General features: G+C 42.4%; 1 long non-coding RNA gene across 4 annotated transcripts; it reads left to right on the forward strand.

Annotated features, from left to right (window-relative positions):
• Nucleotides 1–3,179: 3,179 nt before the first annotated feature.
• On the forward strand, nt 3,180–7,236 carry LOC131301042 (uncharacterized). 4 transcript variants are annotated; one of them, XR_009191151.1, is made up of 5 exons: nt 3,180–3,383; nt 3,520–3,585; nt 3,775–4,398; nt 5,441–5,580; nt 5,684–7,236. It is a non-coding gene; the product is annotated as an uncharacterized LOC131301042 (long non-coding RNA). The 4 variants fall into 4 exon arrangements; XR_009191153.1 differs by having other exon boundaries at nt 3,524–3,585; XR_009191149.1 differs by lacking the exons at nt 3,180–3,383; nt 3,520–3,585 and having other exon boundaries at nt 3,650–4,398.
• The last annotated feature ends 16,579 nt before the right edge of the window (nt 7,237–23,815 follow it).

The following is a 23,815-nucleotide window of genomic DNA, read 5'->3' on the forward strand; positions in this document are numbered from 1 at the left end:
ATTTCATTCCAGAATAAAGCACAGTAGTAGAGAATTACTTTCAAGAAGGTGGAAGCAATGAGTACGATTCAGACTCATTTGGATCACGCTCAATTAATTATAAGAAGTTCAGTAGAGAAACAATGCTAAGAAATAGGCAATGCTGATTCGAAATATGCCCATCAAGTTCATATTTGATCACAAAAGAAACACAAAGAAAGACCTGAAGTAGCGCAACAAATGAGATTCATCAATAAAGAGTATTGTATGTCACAATTAGATTGAACAAAATTACCTTATCTCAAGAGGACTTCTAACAATGTTGACACAATGAGATTCAAGCAAATAAGCTTCATCTATAATGAGTGTGATCTTATAGCTCTAGATTCTTGGAAAGGTACACTTGATAGCCAAGCTTCCACTGCGCACTCTGATTATCTTTTTCCCAAGTCGTTTCTTCTCCCTTTTTTTTTTTTTAAAGATATAGTTAACTCAGGTCATCTCATATGAGAATTTAGCATCCTATCCCATGCCTTCCATTAGATATAAAACAAAGTTTTAATGTTGACTGCTTTCTAGGACTCGCATTTCATAATTCACACAATCTATTATTTGCTTCTTGTGTAGTTTGTGACCACATTTTAACGTTTCACATCACCCATATTCACTAGAGCCTCCTTCCATAAAGAGTGTTGTGTCTGAGATCATTACTAAACAAAGGCACGATGCCATTCAGTGTCCAAAAGGATTTCCTCAGTGCCATTTAGATCACAAGGTAGTTAGACATCAATTTTTGTCTATCTATAGACACTATTTCTAAATATGAGATCAACTTCAAGGTAGAACAAATAGAACACCAAGGCACATAAGTTGGTGCAACTATTGTGCAGGTGACTCCTAAAGCTCTGGGTTTTAAAAAATCCATAAACTAATGCTTTGATACCACTTCTGTCACGACCCAAAACCTACCTTGGAAGTCGTGACCGGCCAAGCGGGTGTTAAGCCGCCGAAGGCCTGCTCATAATCTAGTTTAGGGATTTCTCACATCATTGTCATTTTAAACCATATAAGCAAAGTATGCGGAAGCGTTGAATAAATAACACATTCCCAGAGCTTCTAAGTGTACAAGTATAATAATTACAAATCATTAGGCTATACACGATTCTCCACAGTTATTCTAGCACCCCATTCAGTCCACAACTTGCAATCTACCTTAACCTGAAAAATTGGAAAAGGTTTTCATAAGCCAAAGCTCGGATGAGAAACGTATACCAAAGTTACAAGTTTGACCATGAAAATACCCCATATTATAAAACAGTTCAAAGCAACAATCCAAATATTTCGTTTAACATCCAGTACATGCATTTTAGTCCGCAAGCTCATTTCTTTGGTCCAAGAGATGGACCTTTTCATTTCATTTTTCTTTCAACTTTTGCACTTTTGAGTGATAATAGCATTCAACGGTATTTTTGCCAGTCGGTTGGGGAGCGACCCCATTGAAGAGTGGTAAGATATCATTACCCGGTGATGCCTGGCTGCATCTCCTACCTTATTACTTCCCGCCACTAGTATCTTTACCCGTCCCCTAGCACTCGGGACACCGTTCGAATGAATCATATTATCACGAGTATGTACTCGCAACCAGTAAAATTCAAGTTTCCAAAACATATTGCCATGGTCTAATTTAATTGCAACTCAAAAGATTTACAAACCAGCCATCGCATGCATTAACATCAATTAAACCAACGAGGAAGTTCAAATTCCATATTTTCTAGCAAAATCAAGCAATGGCATCTCATTCCAAAATTTCAGAAAATACATGTAACTAAGGTATGCGCAACTCACCAAAAAGGATGCGTCTAACTTGACGTGGCACTGAACTAGCCCAAGGTACTGGTACCTAACAAAATGTACCACAAATTACCATTTGTTACAGTTGAAGTTGAACTTAGGGGTAAACTAATTTCCAATTCAAGCCATCGAATTAGCATATGGACTGGTTTTTCTTTATAGTTCTAAATTAACAGTATTATATACTTAACCTATTACCTATTGTGAAGTTACGGGAAATACGCAGGAATTAATTAGCAGAGTCTTTTATTAGTTTAATCAAATTGCTATTCCAATCTCTTAAATCAATTTACGATGGCGAGTTCCGGAACTAAACTCTTTACCGAAAGGGGTTTCGCTTGTGTGAAAATTTCAAGGGTTCAGGTATAGTGAGTGCGAGGAGAGAGAGTTATAATAAATTTTGCCCCAAAATTTATTCCTCTATTATGAACAGTATACATATCTCTTATTACTAACTATAAAATAGAGTAATAGGTGAGAAAGATTACCAATAGGAGCTGTAGAAATCCTTCGGAAAACAAACGGAATCGATCGAAATCGAAAGCGGTGGGTCGATCTCGGTAAAATGGAATAGGCTGTAGTCTCTCTCTCGTTTTTGTTTTGTTCCTTAATTTAATATTTACCCAATATATGTATATATATATACTTCGGTGGAACGTTGAAGTAAACATGCAAGAGGACACCTGCCATAATCCTCATGACTCATCAAATTTCACGTCCCATTAACGCGAACTATGATCAAACGCGTTTGGATTTCAGTTTCCAAAAAAAATTCCAAAAATTCAACACAGACTAATAATAATTTAAGGGTCAACGTGGCGGTGTCGGATTTTTAAGGAAAAATCCCATTGTTGCGTAACTCATACAGTGAGTCGGGTTTCTATTCGGACCACGTGATTAAACTACTACTTTTTTTTTTCTTTTTAAAAAAAGGCAGGATTTTACAACTGCCAAGTTTTCTGCTTCCAATAATATTTGCATTGTAAGTTTAATTTTTCCCACCATCTATTCCCCCATCTTCATCGACTATAAACATTTACATCAACTATGACAAGCACCAAAAACCTTTACATCAACATTTACACCAATGGTGACACCCTTTGGTGCTCTTTGGTGACAAAAAATTGGTGTTGACACGGAATATACTCAACGGTGACTAAATAATGAGGAGATTTGGTGAGGAGATTTGGGTGACCTGACTAAATAATAAGGAGATTTGGTGACAAAAAAATTTTCACTGAAGATAAATTTCGGTGACAAGTATAGAGTTGTCACCGAAAGATATGAATTTTTGCACTCCCTGGTTCCAATTCATTTAGGCACGCATATAAAAAGTAAAATAGAATTTTTTTTAATTCAAAACTACGTCGTTTCATGCGTTTTGCTTGTCACAAAAAACAAGCCCTAATTTTACACTTCTCACACTGCCTCGCTCCACTTTTACTCTACCTCTCTCCACTCCTGCATCCACGCTCCATTCCCGCTGAAGATTTCCATCAGCAGCGACGGTGACCCCGACCACAAACCGACGGCCGTTGTTCCGATCATCCCAGGTCTTTTTCTGTCCCTCTAAGTATCTCGCCCCATCATTCTCTCTCTCAATCACAAAATTTGTCTCTGTCTCTCTCGATCTCTCTGTTGTCTTCGTCTAGCTAAACATTTTTTTTTTATTCTATCTTCACTGAAAAGGCAGGACACTTCATCTCCGTCCCCTTCCTCGCCGGCCAGCACCACCACCACACTCTGTGATTTCTGGTATATATTCACCAGGTTTGATTTGATTTTTTCCCTTAATTCTTTCCCAAATACAAAGTAGGGTTTTAATCGAACACCATTAGAATTTTATAATCAGTTAGAATTTACACAAATTTTGCACTTGTAGGATTTGGATTTACATTCGTCGAGGCATCGGTTTTCATTTGGATAACATATTGGGGTTTTTAGGTTGACTGACTCATTCGGATAACAAGCTCAAGAAATAGGAGATGAAAAATATTGTTTCCATGCGTCATGGGGACACTCCCCCAGCCCCCAAGCTATTTCCATCCCAAATCTTCTTATCCACAGGTAACGGGCAATTTTTTGATTTCCATAATTTTTTGTCTCCACATGCGATCTTTACTTGTTGAGCTCAAATTTCGTGATGTACATGTCCCTACTTTTTATAGCTATATTCAATCTTCACGTTGTGATATTCTTTCACAGTTCATGGTTTGTGAGATTATTTGTGTTTGCTTTTTTTCTGGGCAAGTGCAATTATATCCTTTCTCATTATTGGTCACAGAGATAACTCTTCAGACAGCACAATTCTTTCATCCTACCACTTGTTTGATTTAATTTCTGAGAGGAAATAGATGTCATGACATGCTGATAAATGAATCTCAAGTTGCATAAGAAGATGGCCCTATTGATTTAGAACATAGAATCAGCAGGTGTTTTTGTTGCCAAAACAAGAAATGAACTAGAAATAAGAGGTAGAAACAACTTTTGCCAATACTAATGACCAGGACTCCACTTTCTTTTACAGGACAACAAACAATGCTGCTAATGCTGCCTAGGTATGCACCTGTAAGTACGGGGTTTTTTTTTTCTTGGACTAGCTATGTTCGCCTCTGGTGATTTTGATAATTTGAGTAGCAGAGAATGTGTTTTACCTATGAATACATGGAAGTCAAATTGATGTCTTAAATTTTTGGATCCATCGAGAATTTGAACGAAACCAAATTTGTAGGACGAGTAATGAGATTTTCAATTGAAGTGCATTTGGATTAAAAACAATCTGCCACTATAGTCCCATTAATTTGTGCTATATCTCATCCAGATATAAGGGTATTCAAACTTTCCAGATGAAGTGAGATGATTGATCCCAATCTATCCACCCTTTGGAGTCTTGTAAAGGAGGGCACTTATTGCATTGCCATTTAGCTTCCCACTTCAAAACGACTACCATTTCTGCATGTTTTCAGACCTTCTCCTTGAACAAATATATAAGTATCACCTGTAAGGGTGAATTGTGTTCTACGGTTTTGTTCAATTAGGGGCAATTAACCATAGGACCTACAGTCTTGTTTGTTTGGTTAGTTCTATTGTTGCTAAATATATATGCATTGTGTTTGCTAAATGCTTATATCTTATTCCGCACCATTATCTCTTGTGCGTAGTCGACTAGTTGGTACCTTACACACTCATGTTTAGATGTGTATTGTCGCAAGATGTGCAGAACAATAAGGAAGATTATTATTCCCCCAAGACATAAACATAAACAAACAAATAAAAGGACTAGGGCATGTTTGGCCACTTCCTTTTTCATTATGAGTTTTGCATATTTGTACCTCACTTGGTATTAGAACATTTGTCTCTGTCCTATTAATTCGTCCTTTACTAATCTTGAGGATCATGTAGAATCTTAAGTGATAATCCTAAATTCCTACACTCTTCCCATATTTGTAAGGATTAAGTATGACTATTTTCATTTCATTTTGATTAGGTGGGGAAAAAAAATGACTTTATCTCTTTGATCAGTTGTCCCATTTGCTGTCTTTTGCATATTACCAGAGATATGTCTACTACTTAAGCAGTTATGTTTGCTATCTTTTGCATATTACCAGAGCTTGTTCCTGTACTATGGAAATTTATGAAGCAATGCCACGAGAATCAGAAGTGATCAGCCTTGTCTGGGCATTTAACATATCTGCCGGCAGATGCACCTAGCTGGCTATTACCTTTGTCAGTTTTCTGCCCTGTATATAAGTAAGAACTTTGCTTCGACGAATATTCTTTATCTTGATTTTCATGTAGTCGTCTAAATTGATTTGGTATATATGTGTATGAACATCCTTTTTTTATGGACCAGGCATATGCTTACGATAGTTGTTAATGGGGAGTTCTACGAGCAAGAGAAGCCACTGTCTTTAAAAGTTATCAAATGCTTGATTGTTATCTTTAAGGCAGGTAATATTTGTAGTTGTAGAATCTTTAGGTCAATGTATTTCAGAGAAAATGGCTCTCTGCAGTATTTGATAGTCCTTTCCCCTTTTAGGTCACTATATATCATGGCAAGGTGAAAAAGAAAGCATTGTACTATTGTTATTTCTCATCTGAGGAGTTTTTGACCTATACTGTTGATCATTTGTTGGTAGTATATCACCAGTGAAGTTTACATTATGCTCAGTGGCCTTTTTATTTCCTGACGGGCTATAAAGATGGATGTCCAGTTGCCATTTAACATTTTGGTTGCTCATTTCTGTAGGCCTTATGGCAGCTCCTGTGGTTGAATCCTGTTGCTTCCCCAAATGTATCCAAGTCTACTGTTGATGTCTTTTCTCTTAAGAGGCACCCCTTGAATTTATTCAGCATAGAGTTAGCATTGTAGCTTCCAATCTTCTATCACAAGTATATGATCTCATCTTGGTAATTGTTGGTTTGCTTTTCATAGATGGAGTATTGCTTGCTTAGCAAAAAAAATGGATTTTTTTTTAAAATCTGTGAAGCCGCCAGACAGTATAACAGTTATTGGTTAACAAAAATTATAGAACAATTGCAATGTCACCTTCATGAACTGACTTTTGTCTTAAATTATGGTTTTTATGAGTAAGCTTCCTTTTTTCTTCATTTACCTTTTGGCCAGTACCTAGTGTGATAATGCAGTACAAGTAGAACATTCTTCAATAGCTGTCACGTTACTAGTTTCTTGCATTCCCATGAACTGTGACGGATGCCACATGAAATGAAGAAATGAGAAGGTATATTCTCCATGTGCTTAATTTTTGTAAAAGAGAATGACCCGGCCTAAGCAGGCCGGATGCTACCATTGAATTTTCTGATAGTTTTAAAAGTGTGATAAAGCTTGAATTAATGTTGTTCATGTGTTGGATATGTGTCTGAAGTGTGTCCGGAGCTTGTCCATGTCTTATACGTTTCCGACACCGACACTTTGATTTTGGCGAAGTTTTGCTGCTACGTAGGTTGCATATCATCGATATTATATAGAATGACATCAAAATCTAGGTTGGGTAGCTCGTTGGGTAGCTCGCTTAGTCACTCATGAGTCATGCCATAATTCGTTATATAACAACTTGGAGCAAAATCACATTCTTTTTTAAACCTTTCGTAGGCTTGACATGTTACATAATTGCTTCTTTTTTTTATTTTTTGCAATTTTGTACAGGTAAGGAGTTGGAGTTGCTTTTTGACAGTTTACCAAGATGGAGTTGAAGACTTTTTGGTAGATAAATGGAACACTTGTTTTGAGTTCTTTTTGTCATTGGACACACCATGGATATGGATGTTTTGTAGTTTCGGTAATGCTGTTAAGTTTGAAGTGGTCATTGTTGTAGGATGAATGTTTTGAAAGGTTGTAAAGTTGGATGATGAATGTTTGACTTATTGGATATTTAATTTGAATGATATTTTGCTTCTTCGCAATTTAAGTTTTGCTAAGTTGAATCATAAAATACAAAAAAAATTTGAAACTTTGTAAGCTAGCGAAAACAATATTCTTATTTTTGGTGACAAAAGAGATTGTCACGGCTGTGTACTACCACTACGATAGGTTATTGGTGACACACAATTGGTTGTCATGGTAGGTACTTTTGGTGACAACTTTTGTCACAGAAAAATCTCTATTTTATGACAGCATGGTGCTGTCATCATTACTTTCTGTGACATAATCACTTTTGTCGCAGAAAATCTCTCTTTCGTGACACCATATTGTTGTCACTGTTACTTTCAGTGACAATTGTGTCACGGAAAATTTGTCTTCGGTGACACCAAATTCTTGTCACTGTTAACAACATTCCGTGACAGCTACACAATTTTATCACCCTTGACTTTCAGTGTCATGGATACAATGACACCTCTCCTTGTGTCACCAAAGATAATAGGTGACAAAATTTAGACTTTTGGTGACATTTTTACATGTCACGAATGTGTTTTTTGTTGTAGTAAAGCCAATTATAATTGTATTGCTTCCATCAATGTCTTTCCATAATCTGATTCCTTCCTTTCACTTTGTTAAATTTCTTTAGACCAACTTTCAAACCGGGCATTGGAAGTTTATTCTTCGTTCAAAAGGCCCAAAAATGAGATCCATAGAAGGTAAGAATTTGGCAAGACGACTAAAACTCTTGCTAGAAGCTCGAAAACCTGTGATATTCACTTTTGTTATTTAATGGCCTACAACTTGTGGATTCAATTAATGCTCCTATCTTTACTTTTTGGAGTTATGTACAGATGAAACCATGACCCATTAATAGATGTATAGGAGGGATCGGTACGCTTGATTGATTGCTAAAGAAAAAAGAAAATACATTCAAAATGTGTCACGCCCTCGATTTTCAACTAAAATAATAATATGTTTTCTACAAACAAAAGTTTTTTTCTCAACTATATCTTCCTTTAAATGTCGTGTAAATCCAAACAGCCAATCAAGTCGCTTCTTCTTCTTCTTTCTAAATTTTTTTTTTTACATAAAGTCTCCCAAACATTTACAATTAAACGGGTTTCATAATAGTCAAGGAGAAGAGTTTATACATGGCTTTACATATATTCTAAACAAAAGGGCACAACCTTCAATTGGGAGTAAAGTACACAACATGAATTGGACTAGTTGATGAATACTTCCTTAATGATACCAATGAAGCTCTCACGAGACGTCTCAATGTGCACTCCATGCAATCCAAGCTAAGTGTCATGACGAGTACCTGAAAGGATAGGGTGAGCTACACTAGCTCGTAGAGATATCCATACCTAAATTATATGCAGAAGTGAAGACAGATCCCAAAGAAAAACATTTTCCAAAATAAAAACATATTTGTTTTGCTAAAAGGTGGAACTCAAAATACCATACACATGCTAGAAAATATTTGACTCCATGTATCAATTTCTGACGTTCCCACGCGCGCACACACACTCTAGTACTTGAAACCTCAGTTCACCCTTGCTGCCAAATCAACCCTTACTTTTTTTCTTTTTTTTACCTAAAAATTAATCTGAGTTCTTTAATGAAAAGCATCATTTTCTCTCTTGTCTCAAATAACTAGCCAACCTCTCACCAAAAATACACACACTACGCATGTAAAGTTAGAATATGAATTAACAATGACACATCGAATAATACCGCACCTCGACACTAAGGAAACTCACCCGTAAATCCCAAATCCTTTTCATACACCACGACTCCATATTTTATAGTAAACAAATATAACTCCTCTAGCAGAGAATGACCATAACTCTTTGAATTTCCTCATAAGATTGGTCATTAACAGTTACCTACTACAACCCACTCACACACAAAAACTCAAAAACCTACTAATGAATTCGTTAAACCTCAAAGCTTTTGATATTTATTTCAGTATCACAAGTTCTATGGCCTAATAGATCACCTCTTGTTATCGATTGGTTTACCAATTAGCTACACATCTTACACCGATACCCTCCAAACCGTATTGTTGAATCATGCTGAAATCAATCTTCATAAGAGTCCAAACAAATAACCAAGTCCAGATTAAAACTTTAGGTAACAAACAAGGCTCCCGAATTTCATACCTATTCCACATGTTCAACAATGGTGGCAAGAGCAAATAAACACAGTCTAATCTAATCACATCAGCCAAAGTTCAAGACGACTATGAATAGTATTGCTGAAGTATAAACAAGATTTACTCCACTGAATCATCCAAAAATTTCAAGAGTCATTATACACATATCTACGGCCTTTATTAATTACCCAAACTCAATGGCGTCTTCAAAACTAGTAATCGAACTAACTAGCCACTAGTCTCACTTCCCAAAATAACGTATAATACACATCACCACCTAAAGATCCTAGAATTCACCTTGCAACTTGAAGACCAACTCCATGCCCTAACCCAAAATTTAGCACCACTGAATATTCCCTTGTCATTTCAAAACCATGTCTCTAAATTATCCCCAAAAGTAAGAGTTTTAATCTTTCGCAACAAATAAACTAAGAACCCCAAAACTACTAATGATCAAGTCGGTAACACTCCATATTTACTTTAAATGGCATGATAACAACTCTAATCACATGAGTTTACCCAAACAAATTTTCTCTTTAATTTCAAAACTTCCATAATTCCACAATAGCGATACCGTAATGCATTAAACTTTTAAATCAGTGCACTCTATAACTTCACTATCTAATCACCAAACAACTTTAATAATCCCCTTCCATAGACTCAAACCAACCAAAGCACTCACTTGCTGATACAACCATAGCCCAATGCACGTCAATACCAATCAAGTGACCGTACCCTTGCCAAAGCCTATCTATTTACTAACACACCCTCAAAACCAAATAGCTACTACTACGTTTAGAAAAACCCACTTTCAATGATCAACTACTCCCACTTTATATCCAGCTAGCCGTCCAAGTTTTTTTTTTTTTGGATTGAAGAGACGAATCATAGGAATCCTAACCATCAACGAGTTCATAGGGTATTCACCTAACAACCATGCATCAAGGAATTATGGGGTAGTTCCTCAAACAAGCATAATTATTTACCTGTCATAATAGAACATAGCCAAATCTCTACTAGGATCTCAACCATAGGGACAAAGGACCAATCAAACAACAACAATTCAAGTATATCCAGGATGTACTGAGTATTACAAGTAAGAAACTCTTAGCACCCTCACACAATTAAACTAGCCCATCCTCAATACCAAATTGAAGCAATCCTCTAAGTTACATTCTTAAGTCAATATTCTCCAAGTAGTTACCACCAATAGTAATTCTTCAGATTCAATAACATGATAGTCCAACTCCATTCAATCATTGAAGTACTCATAAAATATGTTTAACGATCCCAATATCAAATAAAATCACTCTCTACATTCTTCTCCAATACCCTATCCAAAACCTACAGAAAAATAGTGTTACCGCAATTGTATCACCCAATGACTATTATCTCTGTAATACTATGTGGGAACCAATACACATCAAATAATAAAAGTTCTTACAAATGGCAGTAGGACTCTGGGAACTTGGACCTCCACTAAATGAACATGATACAAAATCAATGCAAAAGAATTTTTTTTTCTTTTTTTTTTAAACCAAGGCTCTGATACCACAATTGTCACACTCCAAAATGAGAAGTGACCGGTCATGAACCACAAGACCAAAGCTCGTAGAACATGCAGCCTAAAAAGAAAATAAATTAAATGCCAAAGCTTTGAATCACTGAGTAGATTTTATTCAAAATAGTATCAACCCAAAAGGTTCAGACAAAAGTATGGGGCACAAACATCCCACGAACCAAATAATTCCAAGTGATCCACCAATAATAAAAAGAATTCAATAACTGACAAATGTTTCAAATGCGGAAGCGATTAATAAAATAAAAATATGATGAGACACCCTAAGGAGGTCAAACTAAAAGAAGTCCCCGAGATGCTGCCAGAGTCCTTGCCTAAATGCTCAACTTGCCTGAAAAAGAAGTTGGAATAAATCCGTCAGCTGACTAGCTTAGTGAATGACAAAGCATGTATATTAGAATAAGGTACAGAAATAAGGATCAAAATAATTTACCATGTCAACATAATTTGGCATATGCGGTGAACAACAAAATAATCCATTAATCAAATTAACGATTCATCCGATAAGTCTTAATGGTGTTCTCAATCCAATCTCCAACAACAATGGAGAACCACAACCAAAATCAATAGTACCAAGTGCCAGTGAATAAATATCTCATAATTGGATCCAATATCGAATTATAGAGTCACCACGAGGAGGCAACCCGTGGAACTTTTCCCTAAGAACGATCCGGTCAATATCAATCGTTGAGCATTAGGGTCATCGGCCTAATCCGGTTTCTTCCCTAATGGCCAAAGTCACCCGTACACAGAAGATTAACTTCCCTGGACTTCCAAAATATGTTCCCATCAATATCCACAAAGTTCTCACCAAAAGATTATTCGAATAACAAATGGTTTCACCAATACCGCATGCCAATTTAATGTAATCCAATATATCAATATGTGTTTCCAATTTCAATCATAAATTTTCCAAAACAAGAATTTAAGAGACACGGGGAAGTTCGAAAATACGTAACATGCTTAACCCTTCACCTGAGTCCAAACGTACTGCAACGGAACAATGAAAAATAAGGCTAACCTGTGAAAAACGAATTACATAATTACTAGCTATATCAACTACATAGATAACTATATAAGCTAATCAGGTCTACCAATAAAGAAATAACTAAATAACTCTAGAACTAAAACCCAACCTTAGATTGTAACCAAACCAAACTTAAAATTTCCGACGTACACCACCTGCTTCTCATCCAATACATCCAAATCACATAATTTTCTGTATTATATAATCCTATAAGCAAAAGATGCCCTCACTCTTCACAACACTAGATCACACCTCAATTCAATTTCTTGCACCACCTCCACCAACCAAATCACCGCTTCGGCCATCACAACACACGCACAGCACAACTCTCTCTCTCTCTCTCCATCACGCCACACCCACAAATAAAACCCGTTGCACTATCTCAATACCAATGCTTGATCCATGTACCCGATTGTGTTTCAAAAGAAGACATGAGAGATGAATAATAATATTACCTCAAGTGAAACCAAAAGAAAATCTCCTTCCAAGTTTTGGCCGCCGCGTCTCTCTTGCCCCGTCTCTCTTGCTGCATCTCTCTCGCAACGTCATATGTTACCTAATTATTATAACCCTAGTCTCATATACTTATTCCCCGAACCACTACTAACCCACGTACTAATAATAGGACTAGGTAATAATTACAACAAGTAGCCCTAAGTTTCCTAATATTACGGTAGCACCATGAATATTTACAACATGCACGAAATAAATAAATAGAACTCGACCATAACACCCAATTTAATAAATAGCCGATATAATTAATTAAATAATTAAAAGTACTAGGCTGTAACATCCTTCCCCCCTTAAAATAAATTTCATCCTCGAAATTGCATACTAATCTCATGCATACAAATGCGGTTACTTCTCGCGCATCTACTCATGATGCTCCCATGTAACTTCTTCAACCGCGTGATTACATTACACCACAACACTTAACCAATAGAATCTTTTTTTTTTTTTTGCTTGCAAAACACCTTGTCCTTTAAATCAAGAATCTCAACGGGTTGCTCATCATAGGTTAAATCATTGCAAACATGGAGTGGCTCATAATCAATTACATGGGACGGGCTATGCATATACTTCCTCAATATCGACACATGAAAAACATTATGAACTTTAGCTAAAGTAGGCGGCAACGCCAAACGATAAGCTACCTCAGCAATCCTTTCCAAAATCTCAAATGACCCAATATAACGAAAACTCAACACCGGATAAATCCTTTCTATGGGGACACCTTAAGAAATACCATGTCGCCTATTGCAAACTCCAAATCCCTCCTGCGACTATCCACATCACTTTTCTATCTACTCTAAGCAGTTACAGACCTTTCTCAAAAATAGTGTTTTTTTTTTTATGTACAATTTCCAAGCGGGAGTTCCGAGCCCTTCCTCTTCTTTCTCTTTACCTCTCTCCATTTCTTTGAAGATAAGATTCTCATTTCTTCTTCCATTGCCGTGAAGCGGCGAAAACTTAAAATCCTATTGTCGTCGGGGACAACCTAAGATTTAAATTCTATTGCCGTGAGGTGGCGCCCGTCGAGAACGGCACAAGGTTTAAATTCCATTGCGGTGAGGGATTTCACTTGAGCTTTCTCTTTTATTAATTCCTTAATTTTCTTTCATCATCAGAGAGAAAGACTTCAGAATTCTATCAACTTGAAATGATGAGCAATTGTACCAAGTTTTCATTCCAGGAGAGAGAGAGAGAGAGAGAGAGAGAGAGAGAGTTCTTGTATGTCTGGGTGATTATTTCAGTATGGGTTGATCGAACTTTAATTAATACCATCCTAGGGTGTACATTGGCCGGATAAATTGCACTTCCATTCCCATCGATGTTTTCCCACCAAATAGCAGTTATTGCTTTAAGTAGGAGAATTTTGAAGAATAGCGTGCCAATTTGTATTTGTACATGTGAAGTGACATTGGGATACGACATGAAATGAAAACCTCATTTATCAAACAAATAGTTTATGTGCAAAAGGTACAGTGAATATGGTTGACGGTAATGCTTGACTATGTCTTTGAAAAGGGGCAAGGGGACAATGGTTCAATTAGAGGCAGGAAGGAAAACTGAATAATTATCTTACTTTCGTTTGGATTTCTATTTGGCAGTGACATTTGATGGCGGTAAGAGTCGGTATGATTTTGGCAGTTGGATCTCTCTGCACTAAAGTACTTTGTAGTGGAGTAGGTGGATGGGCTTGCGCTTTCGAACTTCCTCGTTGGTAACTGGAGTTCCATGGAGTAGATGAATGGTATGGTGAAGCATTTCCAGAAGTAATTTATTCTTCGGTGGCAAGTAGCTTCAGTTGACAAGGGGTGTCATTTACCAAGGGTTGCAACTTTCTCGTTGGCGGTAGTAATTTTTCTGTTCCAGAAGTTCGTTCGACATTGTGTCGTTTACCAAGGGGCACTTGGCAGTTGGGGATAAGGGAAGGGTTGTGGCCCGTAAGATATAGGACAGGAATTCGCAAAAATTCTTGAGGGCAATTGTGAAAACTAAAAAGTAGAAAACTTCTTCGTACTTTTAAAAGAAGTAGTATAGATAAACATCATCATCGACCTCCATGGTAGCCACCTCCATTGCTGGAAGTGGTTTCTCCTCCTCCATACCTTCCCTAAAGATAGCATCTTCCATCTTGTCCGGCGCCGCCCTGGAGTAGAACATAATTTTCGCACTAACCGCCTCGGTTCCTTTGCTCTCCGCCGGCTTCGATTTCCCCCAAACACTTGCGACAATGGTAAATGGGTTTCAAAACAGAGCAATCCCATTTCTATTCAGGAAAACTTCTAATTTTGAAAACTTTGAAAACAAAATGCAATTGGGTTTGATTCCCTCTGTACTAAATGGGTTTTAAAACACAGCAATCCCACGTTTTCAATTCTTAAACCTACCTAGTACCTAACATCCCTGTCTATTTCTCGATCGATCCCTGATGAAGAATTTGTTTTTACCCTCCACCCGAACCCCAGAATCTGTTTATAATAAGTAAAATCAACAAAATTGAGAAAGAGCACACAACGGAATTCGTTCCGGTAAATTTTTCAAGACCAAAGCATAGTAGCATTATTACTTAATTGGAAAAAGGATGAAAAAAGTACAAGGATCCTACAAAATCAAACGTCTAAAATCTCAAAACAACCACAAGCTATAGGTAACCTAAACCAACACCCCCTATACTTCATAGCTTCTCCTAAGTGAAGTTTTACAACGATAGTATGAAAGGAAGGCCAAACTCGTCATTTTTTCTTGCTCATTGTTAGAAAAGAGAAATATTATATTCGATAAATCGTATATTACAAGAATAAACAAGCCACCAATTTATACAGGAGGTGAAATGGAGAGAAAAGAAAAAGAAAATAATTACATGATTACAATAAATCAATCAAGGATATCATATACTCTAATAACCATATCATTATGATATGATATGATACGATATTATACGATATGATATGATATTCTAACATTATCGTACATTGCTGCGACATTATCTCAAGTAGCAGCAAGAGCTTCCTCCATCTTTCACTGCCACGGGAATATCAGAGAGAAGGAAAAACATATGAGTTCAAATACGAAAGCCAAATAATTCTGTAGACTTAGGCCCCTCCCTTTTTTGGTGTTTGCGTACGAGGCAATAAATCTAATATACTCTATCGTATGTGATGTTGAGGTGATTGTTGCACTTGATTACATGGTCCAAGGAAGTACTAGTGCAGGCGTGATCCATGCTTGATGTGAAATGTGGAGGCTTCGGTAATTGTCCCGGTAATATAACCGGACCACCATCAACCGAGTCCTCATATTGACATGGGCCTGTGTATATCTTTCTGTTTACTCGCTCGGCGTCAAGTCTCCTGTTTACACTTCGGTTAGTTACCGAGGTGTGCATTCCGTTTGGGTCTTTTGGCAGAATGCAGCATAGCAGGAGGGGACCATGAACGATACGTGGCGAAAAGGATCATCTGCCCATGTGCTTCATAACCGTCTTATCCCGTGGCATCATCTATGATGTCACCAAGGGCGGTTACCTAAGCGTGACCTCCACGCACTGGCTTGGAGCCCAAGTTAACCTAGGTCTATAAATACAAAGGGATATTCATCTTTGAGAGGTATGCCATCTTCCCCTAACCCTAGACCTAAAAGCAACTCTCCTTACATCTAACTTGATCGTCGGAGGGTCACAAGGCTATTCCAGCCTTAGTGACTTGTTGCAGGTCCAGTGGCGGAGGAACGGAGCAGCGGAAGTGAAGTACTAGTTCAGGCGAAGGTCCCTCCTCCTAAATCGAACCCCTACAATTGGCGACTCCGCTGGGGACCTAGCCATCCTTTCAACTTTCACTTCCCCCCATCTGCTCCGTTAAAACATCCAGAATCAAACATGGTGGAGATCGACGACGCACATCACGGTGGTACCGCCCACGGGCTCGGTTCCCTCGTGGACCACAGCCTGGCTTCTGGAGGAGCGGCGGCCCATGGAAAGAACCACATATCCATCGGAGTTGGCGCCGGAGCGTCAGCTCCAGACGCAGGCCCATCCTCCGAGCTCCACTCCTACATCCGCCATCTCGAGCGCAAAATCGATGATCTCACGACGGTTGTAGACCGCGACAGACACGTCCGAGACGAGTTGGCAGAGATCAAACACCTCCTCATCTCCCCATCTCATTCCTCCGGGAGCCGCGGCGGAAGAATAAACCGTCGCACCCCCCCACGCAGTCACGAAGCCGGTCACCTGCTAGAGCACAGATCCCGTCCTTCAGTCAAGGATCGTCTTGAGTCACCAAGACCGGTGGACACACGAGCCCCAAAAGAAACATCGCGCAGGGACCGTTCTCGCTCTCCTGCGCAACTTCGAAGGAGGCCATCGGCCTTTGACAGGCTCGGTGGTGGGACCGTCTCTGCCTCCTCCACCCACTCCGTCCTTGTGGGCAGGACAGGCCGGGAATCTACCCCTAGCCTCAGAAGGGCATCCAGGGGAGATGACGGCCTTGTCGAGATCCAGACTAGAGGATACCGGGAGCGCCTGAAGGGCCCCCGAGCCAGAAGTCCCATCGTCTCGCACCCCGGCGGCGCAAACAGCAGGAGCCCGGTCACCGAGCGCCTCGAGGCTTCCGCTCGGGATAGCTACCGACATCATCGCCAGGAGCGTTTTCCCAGAAAATTGGTTAGTATCGATCCAAAGAGAAAGGAGCACGAACGATTGGACAAACTCGTCCCCAAGAAGCGTACAGCGACTGAGCGTCCAGACAGCCCCGGCCGTTCGATCCGACCTCATCGCGATGCGCGACTTGCACGACTCTCGACCTCTCCATTCACAAGAGAGATCGACTCGGTTACCCCCCCCAAAGGATTCTCCCAACCCAAGTTCGCAAAATATGACGGCAAGACCGAGGCGTACACTCATCTGGTCCAGTATAAAACCGTCATGTCTCTATTTCTTCGGAATGAACCCTCGGACGATGCTTTCCTGTGCAAAGTGTTTCCAGCAAGCCTCGGCAACCTGGGCCTCACCTGGTTCAATCAACTCCCGGCTCGGTCAATCTCCTCGTTCGATTCCCTCTATGACGCCTTCATGGCACGGTTCGTAACGAGCAACAAGCACGAGAAGGAGATCGACTCCCTCTTAGCCCTCCGTAAGAGGAACGACGAAACGCTTCGGCAGTACGCCGGCCGTTATTGGGAGTTGTTCAATGAGATAGAAGGTTGCGACGGTGTCATCTCTGCCTGAGGATTCAAGCTCGGTCTCACATCCCAGGACGAGCAAGTCTACGACGACCTCGCTCGCCATAAGCCGAACTCTATGACGGACCTTATGACTCGAATCGAGAACTGGTGTCAGCTCATCGAGTCCAAGGCAGAGAGAGGCATCGGGAAGCCTACAAGTTCAAAAGCGTTGAACACTTCGGTATCCATACCGGCCTCCGCACCTATTTCAACCCCGAAGAAACAGGTCAACACGATCAAGCAGTCGCCGAGGAGGGGGCCGAAGCCAAGTGACTTCAACGCCGAAAAGACCGTCTTCACCATTCCCATCTACCGGATCATTGATCAAGTGAAGGATCAGCCCTTCTTCTCCTTCCCCAATCAAAAGCTCGGAACCGAAAATGGGAAAATCAAGAATCCCATCGTTCGATGCAGCTACCATAGCGAGCAAGGTCACTTCACCACAGCATGCAAGCCCTTCAAGGCCTACTTGGAACAGCTTGTTGCTGGTGGCCACCTCGGCAACTTCATCGATCACGAGAAGACGACGGCTCGGACACAGAGGACCGAATCACATACCGAGGAAGAGGTACAGACAATCAACGTCATACACGGTCCCTTGAACCCCGAAGCCGCCCGGGTCATCCGGGCAGAATTGAATGAAGCCTCCTCCTCCAAGCAGGTCATGCTAGTTGGCCCCGAACCGAAGCGCCCCAGAACCGATGACGGCTCCAAATGGACGATAACGTTTACCGAGAAGGATCTCGACCGCATCCAGCTTCCCCACAACGACGCCCTCGTGGTCACGCTCCGCATCGAAAATTTCAACGTCCGTCGCGTCCTCGTAGACCAGGGCAGCTCTGCCGAAGTCATGTACTACTCCCTTTTCAAGGATCTGAAGATTCCCGAGACCGACCTCCGTCCTTCCGAAGTTCCCCTTATCGGCTTCAACGGAGCTCCTGTCTGGCCCATCGGTATGATCACTCTTCCTGTCCGTGCCGGCTCGGTAACGCTTGAAATAGACTTTGTGGTGGTCGACGTCCCTGGCCCTTACAACGCCATTGTTGGTCGAACCTGGCTGCATAGGCTTAAAGCGATTGCCTCCACTTATCACCAAGTGGTACATTTCATCGGCACTAACGGGCACCAGGAAGACCTGTACGGAGACCAGACCGCGGCCAAGCAGTGCTACGTCAACGCTGTCCGAAGCACCAAACAGACCGCCAGGGTGAATCTCATTGAAGCACCAGAAGCCCCAGTTTTGGAGGACGTCGGCAGATCCCCCGACGACAAAACCGTCGAAGATGTGGCCACAATCCCAATCACCGAGGACGGCTCCCGCTTCTTCCTTGTCAGTTCCTCACTTAGTGACACTGATCGAAATGAGACGGTAGCTTTTCTCAACCGAAACATTGAAGTGTTCGCCTGGACTCCCTACGAGATGCCGGGGCTCGACCCCTCTTTCATCTGCCACGAGCTCAACATCGACAAAGCCAAGCGACCGGTCGTACAGAAAGCACGACGGTCCTCTCCCATTCACTCCGAGGCCGTCATTGAAGAAGTCAACCGACTCCTAAACGCTTGGGCAATCAGAGAGGTCCAGTACCCCAAGTGGTTGGCTAACACCGTCGTAGTCAAGAAGAAGAATGGCAAATGGCGTGTCTGCGTCGACTACTCCAACCTTAACGATGCCTGCCCGAAGGACTTCTTTCCTCTTCCCTGAATCGACCAGCTTGTCGACGCCACCTCTGGTCACGAGCGACTCAGCTTTTTGGATGCGTACCGGGTCTACCACCAGATCGCCATGAGCGAAGGCGATATCGAGAACACCGCCTTCATTACCCCCCACGGGATCTTCGGTTACCTCGTAATGCCCTTCGGTTTGAAAAATGCCGGAGCAACCTTCCAGCGAATGATAACCAAGATGTTCGAGCAATTACTGGGAGACACTATGCTGGCATACATTGACGACATGGTGGTTAAAAGTCTTCGCGCCGGTGATCATCTAACTCACCTTGCCGAAGTCTTTGAGATACTCAAGCGCCACAAACTCCGCCTCAATGCCGAGAAATGCGTATTCGGCGTCAGCTCCGGCAAATTTCTCGGCCATCTCGTCTCCCGGCGCGGTATTGAGGCCGACCCTTCCCAAATTCAAGCAATTGATCAGCTCTCGGCTCCCCACAACAAGCGCGATGTTCAGCGTCTAACCGGGATGGCTGCTGCTCTGAATCGGTTTATAAGTCGCTCCTCGGACAAATGTCAGCCATTTTTCGCTCTACTAAAAGGCAGCCGACGAAGCTTCAACTGGACAGAAGAATGTGACCAAGCCCTCCAGTAACTAAAGGAGTATCTTTCCACGGCTCCACTCCTCGTCACTGCAAGGGACAAGGAAGACCTGTTCCTCTATCTAGCTGTCTCCCCGCACGCCGTCAGCTCGGTGCTCGTCCGACAGGAGGGTCGGGAGCACCAGCCAATCTACTACTCCAGCAAAACCATGACTCCCGCCGAGACGCGCTACCTCCCCCTGGAGAAGCTCGTGCTCGCCCTAATCTCAGCCTCCCGAAAGCTTGCCCCGTACTTCCAGTCTCATCGCATCATCATCCTGACCGAGTTCCCCCTCAAATCTCTTCTCCGAAAGGCCGATCTCTCCAACCGAATTTCACAATGGGCCGTTGAGATTGCCAATTTCGAAATCCACTTTCAGCCTCGGACAGCAATAAAGGCTCAGGTTCTGGCTGACTTCATCGCAGAGCTTACACCGCCCAACGTATCTGCTTCGGCACCCCCACCGAGCACCGAAGCAGTACTCCAGGCCAACCCTAGCACAGCTTGGCAACTCTTTCACGGAGATGTATGGAAAATGTACGTCGATGGCGCATCCAACAGCCGAGGCGCAGGTGCGGGCGTCGTTCTTCTCTCACCCTCCGGTGTCTTGCACGAAAGCTCCTTCTCCATCAATTTCCCAGCCTCTAACAACGAGGCCGAATATGAGGCGTTGATCTCCGGACTCAAGACTGCCGAAGCCATTGGCATCGAAGAGCTCGTCGTTTACAGCGACTCCCAGTTGGTGGTTAACCAACTCTCTGAAGAATACGAAGCTCGGGATGACCGCATGCGTACCTACCTAAGCGCCGCAGTCCAGCTCATTCAACGCTTTAAAGCAATCAGAGTCGAGCATATTTCAAGGGAACAGAACGCCCACGCCGACGCCCTGGCAGGTCTCGCTTCGGCATTCTCATGCACTGGGCACCGATCCATTTCCTTCAATTCTATTGACAAGCCCAGTTTTGAACTCGAAGACCTACAGAAGGAAGTACTCAACATAGAGCTCGGTCCGAGCTGGATGGATGAAATCGTCCTTTACCTAAGGGAAGACTCCCTTCCCACCGACAAAAAGGACGCCCACCGACTCCGCAACAAAGCTGCCCTCTTCTGGCTCAATCCCAACGGCAAGCTTTACCGAAGATCGTTTACCGGGCCGTACTTATTGGTTGCACACCCACATCAAGTTCCGGGCATTATCGAAGAGCTTCACGCCGGTGACAGCGGTTGTCACTCCGGTGGACGATCGCTCGCCCACCGAGCCCTCACTCAGGGATATTGGTGGCCGACAATAAAGAAGGACGCTGAAGAGTTCGTCAAGCGTTGCAAAAAGTGCCAGATGTTCGCTCCCATTATCCATCAGCCGGCCCGGGACCTGAGCCCTCTCACCAGCCCCTGGCCCTTCTCCCAATGGGGCATGGATATCGTTGGAAAGCTCCCAGTCGCTCCGGGTGGATTCAAGTTCCTTTTAACCGCAACAGATTATTTCTCGAAATGGGTCGAGGCCGAGCCCCTGGTAACCATCGAAGAAACAGACGTCATCCGCTTTGTGTGGCGCAACATCATCTCACGCTTCGGTGTGCCGTTCGCCATAATTACTGACAATGGAGGGCAGTTTACAGGACAGAAGTACCGAGCTCTGCTTGACGAATACGGTATCAAATGGGACACGTCCACTCCGGCTTACCCCCAGGGCAACGGACAGGCTGAGGCGGCAAACAAAGCAATTTCATCCGGGCTAAAGCGACGACTCGAGTCACGGCGAGGAAAGTGGGCCGAAGAGCTGCCCAGGGTACTCTGGGGCTACCGTACGACGCCTCGGCGATCAACCGGTCGCACACCTTTTTCCTTGGCATTCGGAATGGAGGCGGTCATCCCACTCCAAGTCGGACTCCCAACAATGAGAACAGAAAATTTTGATGAATCGGTCAACAACACCACCATTGCTTCGGACCTCGATTTAGCCGAAGAAGAGCGGGACAACGCAAGGATAAAGCTCGCTTCATACCAACAGGAGGTTGCAAAGGGTTACAACCGAAGCGTGCGCCTCCGGTCGTTTAAACCTAACGATCTCGTTTGGAAAAAGGTGGTGGAGAAGTCCAAAAAGCGAAAGCTAATGCCCAATTGGGAGGGTCCTTACCGAGTTCTCAAGCACCTCGGTTCGGGAAATTACAAATTGGAGAAACTGGATGGTTCCCCCATTGCTAAGTCATGGAACGCCAACAATTTGAAGAAGTTCTACGGATAGTGCTCGGCTACCGAAGCCCATTTTGTCCTTATTACGTTGCATTTTCTTTTAAGAAAGTTTTGAGGGCAATCTGCTTATGTATTGATTGTTTAAATGAGAATCCTCTTTGGCACTATTCGTACATTGTTTAAATTACTTATACTTGGTCTATTCTTGCCCGGACCATTTTATACCGACTTCAGGGATATTGTTCTCCCATAGGTGATACCCTCGGAGAAAAATTCCCACCAAGTCGCCCGGGCCTCTTCGGTCGTCTAAATTTCTGGTCACTCGCTGTAAGGATACTCGGCCTTTTTCTCCGAGCCCCTAACACCGACCCATCAGAAATTTCTCTCTGTTCGGACTCGCCGCGTCACTAACCTATGGCAACAGCCGTACCACTTCGTGACCTCGGCCTACGTCCCTAGCAGTAATACCATCCCGCGTCTGCTCGATAAGCTCATTTCTATTAATAAGCAGGGGCGTGCAATGTCAAAAATTCATTAAAAAAGTTGCTTCTGATTCGATCCCTACCGACCCTCCTACTCGCTGGGGCTTCGGACCGAGTCACCTTTTCTTGATTAATCATCTTTTTATGCTTGGAAAAACGATTCGGTTAACGCTTCGGTTAAACTTGTTTCTACAAACTTTTCAAGTCCCACCGAAGCAGGGGCATTATAACCTAAGGAGCAAACCAATCAAACAAGCATTTCAAAGATAAAAACATTCAAGAAAAGAAGAGCATTCATTCACGAACAATAAACAAAAAGGGTACTGCTTCAAGTATCAAACGATTACAATCCCTGGAACGGCAAACTCCAAATGTCCGGAGCCGTCCAGTAAACCGACCATTCAGGCAAAAATTAAAGTACTTTTTCAGAGCTACGAAATATAAAGTTCCTATGCTTCATCAGGGAACAGGGGCGCTAAGGTCAGCTGGCTCCTCGGTCGCTTGGGGCTCCTGGTTCGGCACCTGCTCGCTTTCCTCCTCCGGTAGCACGAGCTCTTAAGGAGGGGGCTCAGGCACGGTTCGAAGCTCCGAACCCTCTGGCAGAGTAAGCTTGCTTATTAAGGCCTCGTGGCCGTACCGAAGTCCGTCCAAGAACCGATCTCTGAAAAGCTCGGCTTCTATCTCCCGGACCTGCTTCTTATATTCCACTCCGGCAGCATCCCAGCCTTCATCGTAGCCTTTGTTCCGTGCAAACTCGACCTCCCGAGCTCCAGCAGCCCTCAATGTGTCAGCATCCTCCTCAGCTTTTTTGGCCCTCCCTTCGGCAAGTACCCGCTCCCGGTCGCACCGCTGAAAGTCGGCTAGGTAGAGGTCACAAGTCTCCCTCGCCACTTTCAAGTCGTCCTCTCTCTGAGCAAGAGTCTTCCTCAGCAGCTCCATCTCCTGCTCTCGTGCCTGGCATTGTTCGTTCACAGCGAGCACCCGAGCGCCGGCCTACCAACACAATTAAAATTGATCAAAATTCCAACAAAACGATCAAAGGAGTAAGAAGAAACTTTCAGAAGTAACTTACTTTCAGAAGTGCCTGCGCTATCTCTCCTGTCAGATCCACGGTGCACCCCTCAACAGCCCGGGC

Source organism: Rhododendron vialii, chromosome 1a (assembly GCF_030253575.1).
Source record: "Rhododendron vialii isolate Sample 1 chromosome 1a, ASM3025357v1".
Classification (NCBI taxonomy): Eukaryota; Viridiplantae; Streptophyta; class Magnoliopsida; order Ericales; family Ericaceae; genus Rhododendron; species Rhododendron vialii.